A 12257-nucleotide genomic window follows, 5' to 3' on the forward strand; every position below is an offset into this window, starting at 1 on the left:
AGACAGCATATATACGGGTCTTGTTTTTGTATCCATTCAGCCAGTCTGTATCTTTTGGTTGGAGCATTTAATCCATTTACATTCAAGGCAGTTACCAATATGTATGTTCCTATTACCATTTTTTCATTGTTTTGGTTTGTTTTTGTAGGTCTTTTCCTTTTTTTGTGTGTTTCCTGCCTAAAGAAGTTTCTTTAGCATTTGTTGTAAAGCTGGTTTGGTGGTGCTGAATTCTCTTAGCTTTTGCTTGTCTGTAAAGGTTTTAATTTCTCTGTCGAATCTGAATGAGATCCTTGCTGGGTAGAGTAATCTTGGTTGTAGGTTTTTCCCTTCCATCACTTTAAATATGTCCTGCCACTTCCTTCTAGCTTTCAGAGTTTTTGCCGAAAGATCAGCTGTTAACCGTTTTGGGGATTCCCTTGTATGTTATTTGTCACTTTTCCCTTGCTGCTTTTAATATTTTTTTCTTTGTATTTAATTTTTGATAGTTTAATATGTGTCTTGGCATGTTTCTCCTTGGATTTATCCTTTATGCGACTCTCTGCACTTCCTGGACTTGACTGACTGTTTCCTTTCCCATATTAGGGAAGTGTTCAACTATAATCTCTTCAAATATTTTCTCAGTCACTTTCTTTTTCTCTTCTTCTTCCAGACCACTATAATTGGAATGTTGGTGCATTTAATGTTGTCCCAGAGGTCTCTGAGACTGTCCTCAATTCTTTTCATTCTTTTTTCTTGATTCCTCTCTGTGGTAGTTATTTCCACTATTTATCTTCCAGGTCACTTATCTGTTCTTCTGCCTCAGTTATTCTGCTATTCATTCCTTCTAGAGAATTTTTAATTTCATTTATTGTGTTGTTCATCATTGTTTGTTTGCTCTTTAGTTCTTCCAGGTCCTTGTTAAATATTTCGTCTGTTTTCTCCACTCTATTTCCAAGATTTTGGATCATCTTTACTATCATTACTCTGAATTCTTTTTCAGGTAGACTGCCTATTTCTTCTTCATTTGTTTGGTCTGGTGGGTTTTCACCTTGCTCCTTCATCTGCTGTGTATTTCTCTGTCTTCTCATTTAGCTTAACCTACTGTGTTTGGGGTCTCCTTTTGCAGGTTTGTAGTTTCCATAGTTTTTGGTGTCTGCCCCCAGTGGTAAGGTTGGTTCCATGGATTGTGTAGGCTTCCTGCTGGAGGAGACCGGTGCCTGTGTTCTGGTAGATGAAGCTGGATCTTGTCTTTTTGTTGGGCAGGACCACGTCCGGTGATGTGTTTTGGGGTGCCTGTGACCGTATTATGATTTTAGCCAGCCTCTCTGCTAATGAGTGGGCTTGTGTTCCTGTCTTGCTAGTTGTTTGGCATGGGATGTCCAGCACTGGAGCTTGCTGGTTGTTGAGTGGCACTGGGTCTTAGCATTGAGACAGATATCTTCTGGGAGACCTCTCGCCGATTGATATTACACGGGGCCAGGAAGTCTCTGGTGGTCCAATGTCCTGAACTTGGCTCTCCCACCTCAGAGGCTCAGGCCTGACACCCGGCCGGAGCACCAAGACCCTTTCAGCCACATGGCTTACCTGTAAATGGGTTAAATTCTCCAATCCAAAGGCACAGGGTGGCCGGCCTTCTTTGCTCCGCTTGGTCCTCCAGCCAGCTGTTGTCCTCCAGGCCTGGTTGTTATGGAGAGCCTGCTTTGGATCCAGGTCCAACTTCATTCCCTAGTGTCTGTAAGAAGCAGCTGAGCCCCCCATCCTTCCCTATCCCTGCTGCAACTCGTCACGATCCTGGAGTGCCCGAGGCTCCGCCCCTCGATATATCATTCTTGACCACCATCTGTCTCTTCACTTAAAATTTACAAAAAAATGGGTAGAATCAAGGTTAAGGTATTTTTCATGTTTATCCAGATTTAAGAAAAAATTGTAACCATCAAACACAGCTGTGATTTCTATCATGATCTGTTATTTTTATATGCGATTCCAGAATTTGTAGGTTTGTCATGTTTGTAAGCTTATGAAGATTGCTTTTTGCATATTTGAGAAGTGCTTTGCAATCCATTTCTGTGTTACCATTTCTGTGAAAATGTCTACTAGGCTGCTGTCACTCTTCAGTCTGTTGCCAGAAAACATGCATTGCTCTGAGACATAAATCTCCATCTTCAGTGGTGTAATGGGTTATGGATGAGTAATCTAAATTTTTAAGCTGAGAAAGCAAGTAAATACCTATTCCACAAAATGTCATAACATGCTGTATACCTGAGAAAGATCTCTTATGGAACCCCCTTCATCATTGTAGCAACTGTGATTGTAATCACAGTTTTAATTGATGTTTTCCACTGAAATGGATTGATCACACACTTTATGCAAAGTTAGAATATCCAAATATATCTCCTTGTTTTGTCATCAGATGAATGAAAGCTTATCTGCTGCTCTTCATGAAGTCTAAAAATATTCTATACACCTCATCAATGTAAAACAGTGTCTATCCTTGAGACCTAGTCCTCAATTACTCAGCTGTGATCCATATGTTTGATGCGTCCCTTAAAAGTAACAAACTATAAATACATGTAAATGACATGTAGCTTTAAAAAAATAATTCTAAAACTTCCTCATTAATTATGGCAATATTCCACTCTTCATAAACTTGAATCGATATGAGAAGGTAGTATTTTCTCTCTTAAAGTATTTCTAGAGAACTTCTAAATTTTCTCTATCTCTTTATCCATAAATTGGAATGCATTAAATTATTTCTCTTGGGTTGAGGATACTACTGTCTTGTCACTTTGAAAACTATAACGGGGCAATAAAGGTGATGTATCTACTACATGTCTATTCTACAGAACTGGAGTGTATAACTTCAACAGAGAATATTCTTGCAGCATCCATAGAATCATGACTTTCTTCTGAAAGTGTTCACACATGTAACTATGAACTAGATCCACCCCTATAAGAATGGTCCACATCTTTGCCTAGAGAAAGTTAAGTGTGCCTACTTGAGATTCAGTACTTCCTGCACTCACCCTTCTTTTGACGCCAGCCACACAGGTTATAATGTGTCTATCTTTAACCACATTTCACAGGGTGTCTAATTCTCCTTGACATTACCTTTGTCTTTACTTTTTATCATCCACCATAGCCTATTGGTTTAGAACCTGGAGTCACCACTAGCTTCTGTCATGTTCCTTCTCTGTAATTTGGATTCTGATTTAAATTTGCTTTCTATCTACTTCTGACCTTAGACTTACCATTGGCAGAGAAATCCTCATGGGAAAATTTGTGTAAGATGATTACTATCCACAAAACTGTCAAACTTTCAGCTGTCACCCAGATTGCCTACTAAACCCTTCTTACCTACTTTTCATATCACAGCTCTCTGTGTGCTGAACTGCCTGTCTCTGCTCTTTTTTGGCTGTGTTTTTGAATTTGGGTTGGTTATTCCAGATCTGTTCCTAGAGGCAGATTTCCACCCTGGTTTCTGATCATCCCTTCTCCCTGACGGAGTTGCACTGATATGAATTTCTCCATACTTCATGCTTACACCTGTCTGGTGGCATGAACCGTAGGAATAACCCCCTGGGACTGGACTTGAAATTAATGATCTTAACATATATTTTGTGCACAGAGACTGTGGGATGTTGCTAAGCATAAATCACATGTATTTATTATATTTTATTGCATTATTAAAAAAAATAATTGATGCAAAGGCATGTTAATAAAGCAATGAATAGCTAAATTCCAAACTAATAACATGGATGCTTACTGTTTTTGTTTATATAATACATAATAAAATTATTATGGCTGTTCTTACATTATCATTAATGAAATCTTTAAGTCCTTTATACACTAAGTCTGAGATTTTAGCAAGGCCTCCATCTAAGTAGCCTAATTTAGATACAAATCCCATTTTGTTCTCTTTGAAACTAACTGCTTTTTATCATCTCTAACTTCTTTTAATATATTTCATTGTTTCTTGTAATTTTATTTTGTTAATTTGTAATGTAGATTGCCTATTATTAGAGTCATAAAATAACTATCACTAATTAAATATAATTTGGTAATAATATAATCCATTTTAATTTGCATACCTTTAGGAGATAAGTATTTTAAATGCTATTATGTAACGTAAAGAAGCTGTAAGTTGGAGAGAGAAATTTCTTGTCCTAAGTTGCTAGGTCAGACTGCAAAATCCATGCTCTTTCCTCTCTTCTGTCGCCTTTTAAAACAAGCCTGGGCACCTTGTCCCTTTTTTATCCTCTTCTACACCTGTCGCATTTATTCACAGGCTGATAATTGCTTCAATTCTACTTAAGAGCTTATCTAGTTATTTATATATGAGAGAGTATGGGGATGGTATTGCCAGAGCCAGACAATACAACCAGAAAGGCTTAATCTTGTGCTTTCCAAAGTATCATTCACCTTAATTGGAACCCCTTTCAAACATCAACATATTTGGGGGCCTTTACATTGTGCCAATACCTCCAATATTTACAGAATGAGGAAACATATGGCTAAAATCAAATTATGTATTCCATTACACCTTTTCATGTTTTTATTATATTAATCTACCTAGTATATACACATTCTAAAAGTTTTTATAGATTAATATTTGAATTATGTACATTATAAACACTAGTGCTATACACATTAGAAATATATAGCACAAGTACATTATTATACACGTTATACATATGTATATATAATTTCATGTAACAAATTATATATAACTAGTAGACATAAGTATATATTAACATATGTGTATATATTAAAGTGCTTTTTAAAATTCTGTTTCCAGTCTTGAATTTTCATGACACTCAGAATGATACTGTCCTTTCCTTTCTCCCACAAACCCATCTTCTCAACACACGTACCTACAGGTACACACACATACACACACACACAAAAAAACAAGGGTGAGCCAAAAGTATGTTTTCTCTAAGGATTAACTAACTTGGTTAAGTTATAAGTGTATGTTCTTTAGTGATTCAAACATTTTTCTCTTCTAGAATCCACATTATTTATGCCCACTTGTTTATAGTAAATGTGTAACATCAGCGAGAACCAATCACCTCTAAATAAAGAAAACTCCTATTTAAATTGGCTTAAAGAAATATTAAACTCATTGTGTCAGAAACAGTAACATACTCTTCAGAGCAAAAGAATTAAGAATCTCTACAATTTAACAGTAACAAACTAGATATAGAAGTAATCTTCCTCATCTTTATCTCTGTTAAATACTAACATCATATTCAACAATGAAAGACTAAATTCTTTCTACCTAACTTCAAGAACAAGGCAACAATGTCTATTCTTATTTACTCTATTTAATATCATAGCCAGTGCAATAAGGCAAGAAAATGAAATGAAATGAAAAATGATTGGGAAGAAAGAATTTAAACAGTCATTATTTTCAGATGACATGATCACGTATGGAAAACCCAAGAGGATCTACAAAAGGCCACAAATTACTGGAACTAATAAGTGAATTTAGTAAGGATGCAGGATATAAGGTCAGTATAAAAATTAATTATATTTCTATACTAGCAATGGGCAATTAGAAGATGAATTGTTAAAACATCCTCATTTATATATAATAACATCAAAATATTTATGAATATATTTAATGATAGATGTGAATGGTCTGCTCACTACAAAAGATTGCAAAGAGAAATTAAAGAAGATCTAAATATTAGGTTGGCCGTAAAGTTTGTTTGGGTTTTTCTGTAACATCTATGGAAAACCCGAATGAACTTTTTGGCCAAGCCAGTAAATGGTGAGCTGTATTGTGTTTATGCATGGGAAGACTCAATATTGTTAAGATAGTGATGTTGCTAAGTCAAAGACATCACATACAAAAGAGTACATATTTCATGTGGAATTCTAGAAAAGGCAATACAATAGTGAGAGAAAAACACTAAAAATAGCATATTAGTTCTGGAGATTTGGAAGGAGCATCATGCTTGGAGAGGGAAAGGAGGCTCCTTATCCTTTCCCACATACCTTGCTTTATGCATCTCTTCCATCTGACTGTTGATTCATATCCTTTCATATCCTTTGTAATAAACTGTTAATCTAGTCAGTAAACTGGTTTCCTGAGTCCTGTGAGCTGCTCTAGCAAATTAATAGAACCCAAAGAAGAGGCTGTGGGAACCTCTGATTCATAGCCAGTTGGTTAGAAGCACAGGTATCACACTGGACTTGGAATTGATATCTGAAGTGGAGGGTAATCTTGAGATTACCCTTGAGAACTGAGCCCTTAACCTGTGGGTTCTGATGCTATGTCTGAGCAAATAGTATAAGAATTGTGTTGAGTTGTAGGATACAAATCTGGTACCAGAAAAACTGTTTGATGGTGTGGAGAAGAACACACCTACACACATTGGAATTGGTGTCAGAATCTTTAGAAACCACGTGTGATTTTTACGTGAATCAATTGTTAATACAGAAGTTGCAAAATGGTGTTTTTCTCACTCTGTTATTCCTTCTACATTTCTTATTTTGCATTTTACTGTAAGGAAGAGCTTTTCTCCTTCCTCCACTTAAGTGTGTATGTATGTGTATATGTGTACAGCATTTTTAAAGTAACACTATAGATTCCTGGATTGTATTTTAATTCAACATATTTCAATCCATTATTGTATTACTCATTTTGATGTTCTTCCTCTCTTTGTATGTGTGTGTGCATGTGTGTATATTTTTTTTTAATTTTGCCAGTGTGAACTCCTACAGTCTGGCTCCTGTGTACTTCTGAAATGTCCCCATCATTTTATGAGCAATATCTTACTTTCTAGAACAAAAAGATCTCCCAGACCCTTCCACTTCCCCTTCCCTTTCCCCTTCCCCAACCCTAGAATCATCCTGTAAGGGAATTATGTTGATAGAAACCAAGATTTGGGAACTAGCTGTGCTCATTGGCCTAGGGGTGTCATAGATTCTAGAAAACAGAGCTAGTATATGTATATTCAAATCACTAGTTCATCCTGATACCTCAAATTTCAGTCCAGTACAACAGGGTACGTTCTTTTCTTCCCTCTTTCCTTAGTTATATCCCCCTCCTCCCACAATGAAAACCCTGACTCTGAAGAGCAGCAATATATTTACTCATTTGCTGAATCCAGTGGTACACACACACACACACACACACACACACACACACACACACACACACAGCTTTAGAATGCTGGATAACAGCAAAGACATTAAGTACACTTCAAGATGTTTTTCTCCTTTTTTTTGTCTTTAGACTGAGCTTATACTGCAATTACTTGGAATAGGTTATTTTGTTCTGACATGTGGTTATGTTATCAAGTGGATATACAGTTAGTTTCATGTTTTATCTGTTTGTTTTAAATGTATATTTGTTACCATCCCTGTTGATTATGTTTATTTCTAAACTAAGTAAAACTTTAGCAAAATGGTGGCTTGAGAAGACATAACTATTCAGAAATATACACATGTATACACAGTGTATTGTCACTCCTCCCTATGTCTCTTCCACACACTTCCTGTGTTCCACTCTGTTGCCAACAAACTTTATTCGTTTATTCATCTTTTGTTTTTTCAAACACAAGCACATTTCTGCACACCTACACACTGGAAATAACATCAGTTTATTAATAACTGTATTGTACTGTATTACATGAAAGTGAAATAGTTCAATCAGTTATTTTTATGTCTAGACATTTAGGTTATTTCCAATATTTTGCGATTATTTTAAAAATGCCTCAATAAATACCATCATGTATATGTGTGGATATATTTTGTATGATTGGATGTGTCAGTTATAACAAGTTCCTAAAAGTAAGGTTGGTGGTGTCTTAGTCTGCTCAGGCTGCCATAACAAAATACCACACACTGGGAAGCTTAAACAGCAGCAATTTATTTCTTACAGTTCTGCAGTCTGGGAAGTCCAAGATCAAGGTGCTAACCAAGTAGCTGTCATTCGGAGTTCTCTCCTCTTTGCTTGCAGGCAGCCACCATGACCTTTCGTACTCAGTGACCTCTTCTTTGTGCATGTGTGATGAGAGTGAGAGATATTAGACTCCCTGGTGTCTCTTCTTATAAGGACACTAATTGCATCAGATCAGGGGTCCACCCTTATGATCTTACTTTAGTTACTTCTTTATAGGCCTTGTCTCCAAATGCAATTTCATTGGGTGTTAGGGCTTCAACAAATGAATTTGGGGAGGACACATTTTAATACATAGCAAATGTGCCAAAGGGTATTTTTTTTCCTGCCATTGTTTAGATTTTCTATCATTTTTTTTCTTTCATCTTTTTTTTTGTAAAATGTATATATGATAAAATGTAAAAACCTTGATTATTAGTTCAGTAAGTTTTAAATTATCCAATGCAGAATATAGAACATTTCCATCACTTTAGAGATTTCACTCATGCTCCTTTCTGGGACATTTACCCCCTTCCAGAGGCAACCACTTTCAGGCTTCACTTAGCACCATGTTTTTGAACTATAACTGTTAGTGTGTATATTCATATTCCACTCCTATTCATTCAAGATAGTGTTATTGAAATTCATCCATGTTGCTATGTGCATCTGTAATACATTCCTTTTCATTGCTAAGTATCATTTCATTGTATGAATATAACACAGTTTGTTGATTTAATTTCTAATTGATGGATATTTATGTCCAATTTGGGGCTACTATAAATAAGGCTAATATGACTTTTTGAGAACATATATTATCATTTCTCTTTAATAAATATATAGAAGTAGATATGTAAGCATTATATCATAGAAATGTGTTTCATTTATAAGAAATTTCCAGCTTTCCAAAATGATACATACTGTCTTATGCTCCTAGCAATGTATGGGTATTCTAGCCATTCCATTTTTTACCAACATTTGTTATTGGCAGTCTTTAATTTTAGCCATACTTGTGTATTTTAATTTGCTTTCTCTAATTAATAATGATTAATATTTTTCACGTGCTTATTGCTTTTTATTTATCTTCTTTTTTTGAAACATCTGTACAAATTTTGTGCCTGTCTTTGAGGGTAGTTTTTCTTTTTAACGTTGTTCTGTAAGATTTCATTATATAGACTAAATACAAATCCTTTGTCAGATAAATGTAATGTGAATCTTTTTTCCAGTCTGTGGCTTGACTCATTTATTTTCTTTATGGTATATTTTAATTCAGTTGCTTGCTTTGTCTCTGAAAGCCTGGTTTAGATTTCTCCCATTGAGTATTACATAGTGCAAACATCTTGGCAGCTTCTCAGAACAAAGAAGGGCAGGTAAGGGCAGCCGGAGCATGGGTTCACTCCTGATAGATCCTGGAGGTGTAGAATCACTTCCATTCAAGCTGCCTTGACCTTAAAGTAAGTGCTGACCTCCTAGTATTGCCCAAGAGACCCTCATCATGACAGAGAATGTGTATACCTTTCTTCACTGTTGAATCACTAAAATAAATTTACTAGTCTTAAAACACCGCTTATGCAATTATAATGTTTACAGTTAATTGATTGTTATAACTATACACTGTATATTATCGAAATGAATAAAATGATGTGGAGGAGGTTTGTTTTCAGTGAGCCTCTTTTCTTTTGCGTAACCAAAAAGAATAAAGGAATGTGAGGTGTGTACTAGTAAATCTCTGGGTTTCTGTGGGATTAGGTTTAGACATAGGTTTAGACTTTTTTTTTTAATCACTAAACTTCTTCTTGTGTATAGCCCTGGTCACAGGTGAATTTGCCCTTTGTCCTCCAAGCTGGACTATGGTGAAGAATTCTAATCAAGGGATTCTTGAAGAGCTTCTGTTAAGTTTCCCTAGCTGCAACCAGGGGAGAACACAGCATAGAGCTTGTTAACTGCCTCTGATTGCTGACAGTGTGTGCCCTGAGGGAACAGTGAGGAGCTCTGTCTCTGAATAATGCCTCCAGCTATGTAAACCTCCCAAGATGCTTCATTTGATATTAATGGCTGAATCAAAACTCTTATTTACTGTAAATCCTCTTTTAGCCACTTGAAGATGGAGAATTTAAAAACTTTTTTAAGAAGTCCCTACCATGTCTAGGGCTTTTCCATTTTCTGTCTTTATCCATTTCAATTTGAAAGTCAGGGTCAGGTCAGCCTGAAATGAAACGGTAAGCCTACATATTTCTCTCCTTCTTTCTTTTCTTTTCTTTTCTTTTTTTTTAAGCTACAGTGACTGCTAAGTATCTTTGTTACTCTTAAGACCAAAAAAAAAAAAAGAAAAAACAAAGCAAAAAAAGCACCATATACTCTTAGAACAATTAACCTTACAGTTCCATTTCTTTGAAGTATATACGTATGAAGTATACACATATTTTTGTTTATGTATAATGCGTAAATATATATTATCTTATGTACATGTAAATGGCAAAGATTTAACAGTCAAAATTATAGCCCCAATGGCAGAAATTAATGATGCTAGTTATAACACATTTTGGCATAGCTATCCCTTTGAAGCCATTTGATATCGTAGTACACAGACCATAAAGTTCAGTATTTATGGCCTATGCCTTTCTGAGCCCTCTCCTGAATGAGGAGAGGATAAATGCAAAAGTAAAGCCTTTTCGCTAGCAAATATTTTACAGAGTTGCTAACAAGAAGTCACATGCAGAATGGAGTTTTATCTCAGCTCACATCCCTCCCTCTTGCTTATACTCTGATGCTAATGAGCATGGCAGTGGCCAAAAGGTCAGAAGCAAGAGCCAGGAGAATGCGGAATAGGGTCCTAGATGAGAAGATTTGAATAGATGGTTATTGAACACTCAAGTTTTTCCTTTAGGTTATCAAGTATGAACATACCCATATTCTGTCTGCAGCGAAGAAGGTAGCTCATGTTATCTAGGTAGTTTATTAATCCAAATGCACAGGGTTATTAATTTTGTTTGTGCTTTTGTAGTAAAGAAAGCATTCTAGCCCACTGATAGACTACTACCTAAACAGTACATCTTCGATACTTTATATTTGTAAAATACACTCACGTGTAGAATATCATTTAATCTGTTTTACAATATTTCTTTTCTTTCGTAACTGAGGAAACAGGCTTGGAGAAGTTCTGTAGTTCTTTATTTTATAAGACTAGTAGTATCAGGTTATTGATACAAATATGCCATTTAATCTGTATTTATAATAACTCTACCATATCCATATAATAAATAATGCTGAAAATTAGGTCTTCAGTAATTAAGATATAGGCAAAGGGAAAACATCTGATATCAGTGGGTTGTGGTTAAGGACACTGTCCCTACAATTGCACTGGAAAGCCATGACAAATGGGCTTAAATTATTGGATCTGGTCTGGCAGACAGAGCCCTAACTGCAATTTCTAAGAAAGGTGCATTTTTGAGGTATAGTGGATAGCAGCATCATGGAGCAGGGCTCATCAGAGGGGAGAGTGAAGGAGTGGAGAGATAGGTAGCTAGGAGTCTGGGCCTCATCAGAATGTTTTGGGTCTCAGGAGGTTTCAGTGTACATTTGTGTTAATTGAAAAAAAAAAAAATCAGAAGACAATTTGAATGAAAATAGACCATGGAGAGTTAGGAGAAGGTATACCACATACTTAGGTATAAATATTTGGAAAATAAGAGAGGTTGGAATTTCAGTTATTCTAATGTGGTAGAGACACATCATGTAAACAGTTGGTTCTCAATAGTTGACTCCTCAAAAAGGCTACCAGAGAAATCTGTTTGTTTGTTTTTTTAAGAAATTTATTTTTATTTTTTAATTTTTTTATAAATTTATTTACTTTTGGCTGCATTGGCTCTTCATTGCTGCGTGTGGGCTTTCTCTAGTTGCGGTGAGCGGGGGCTACTCTTCGTTGCAGTGTGCTTCTCATTGCGGTGGCTTCTCTTGTTGCAGAGCACAGGCTCTAGGCACATGGGCTTCAGTAGTTGTGGCACGTGGGCTTCAGTAATTGTGGCACATGGGCTCAGTATTTGTGGCTCGCGGGCTCCAGAGCACAGGCTCAGTAGTTGTGGCACACAGGCTTAGTTGCTCCGCGGCATGTGGGATCTTCCCGAACCAGGGATCGCACCCGTATCCCCTGCATTTACAGGCGGATTCTTAACCACTGAACCACTGCGGAAGTCCTGAGAAATTGGTTGATCAAGTTAATTTTATTAGATTTACTACAGTAAGGGAGAACACAACCTTGACAGAGTCTTAATAGTCTCAAAAGGGAAATTAAGGCAAGGGATTTATAGAGTTCTAGGGACTGAACTAGGTGATCTTAAAGGGGTCTTGCAAAACTAGAAATTAGTTAGAATTTGGTAACATTTACGACTAACCT

This window comes from Pseudorca crassidens, chromosome 8 (assembly GCF_039906515.1).
Source record: "Pseudorca crassidens isolate mPseCra1 chromosome 8, mPseCra1.hap1, whole genome shotgun sequence".
In the NCBI taxonomy this organism is placed as follows: Eukaryota; Metazoa; Chordata; class Mammalia; order Artiodactyla; family Delphinidae; genus Pseudorca; species Pseudorca crassidens.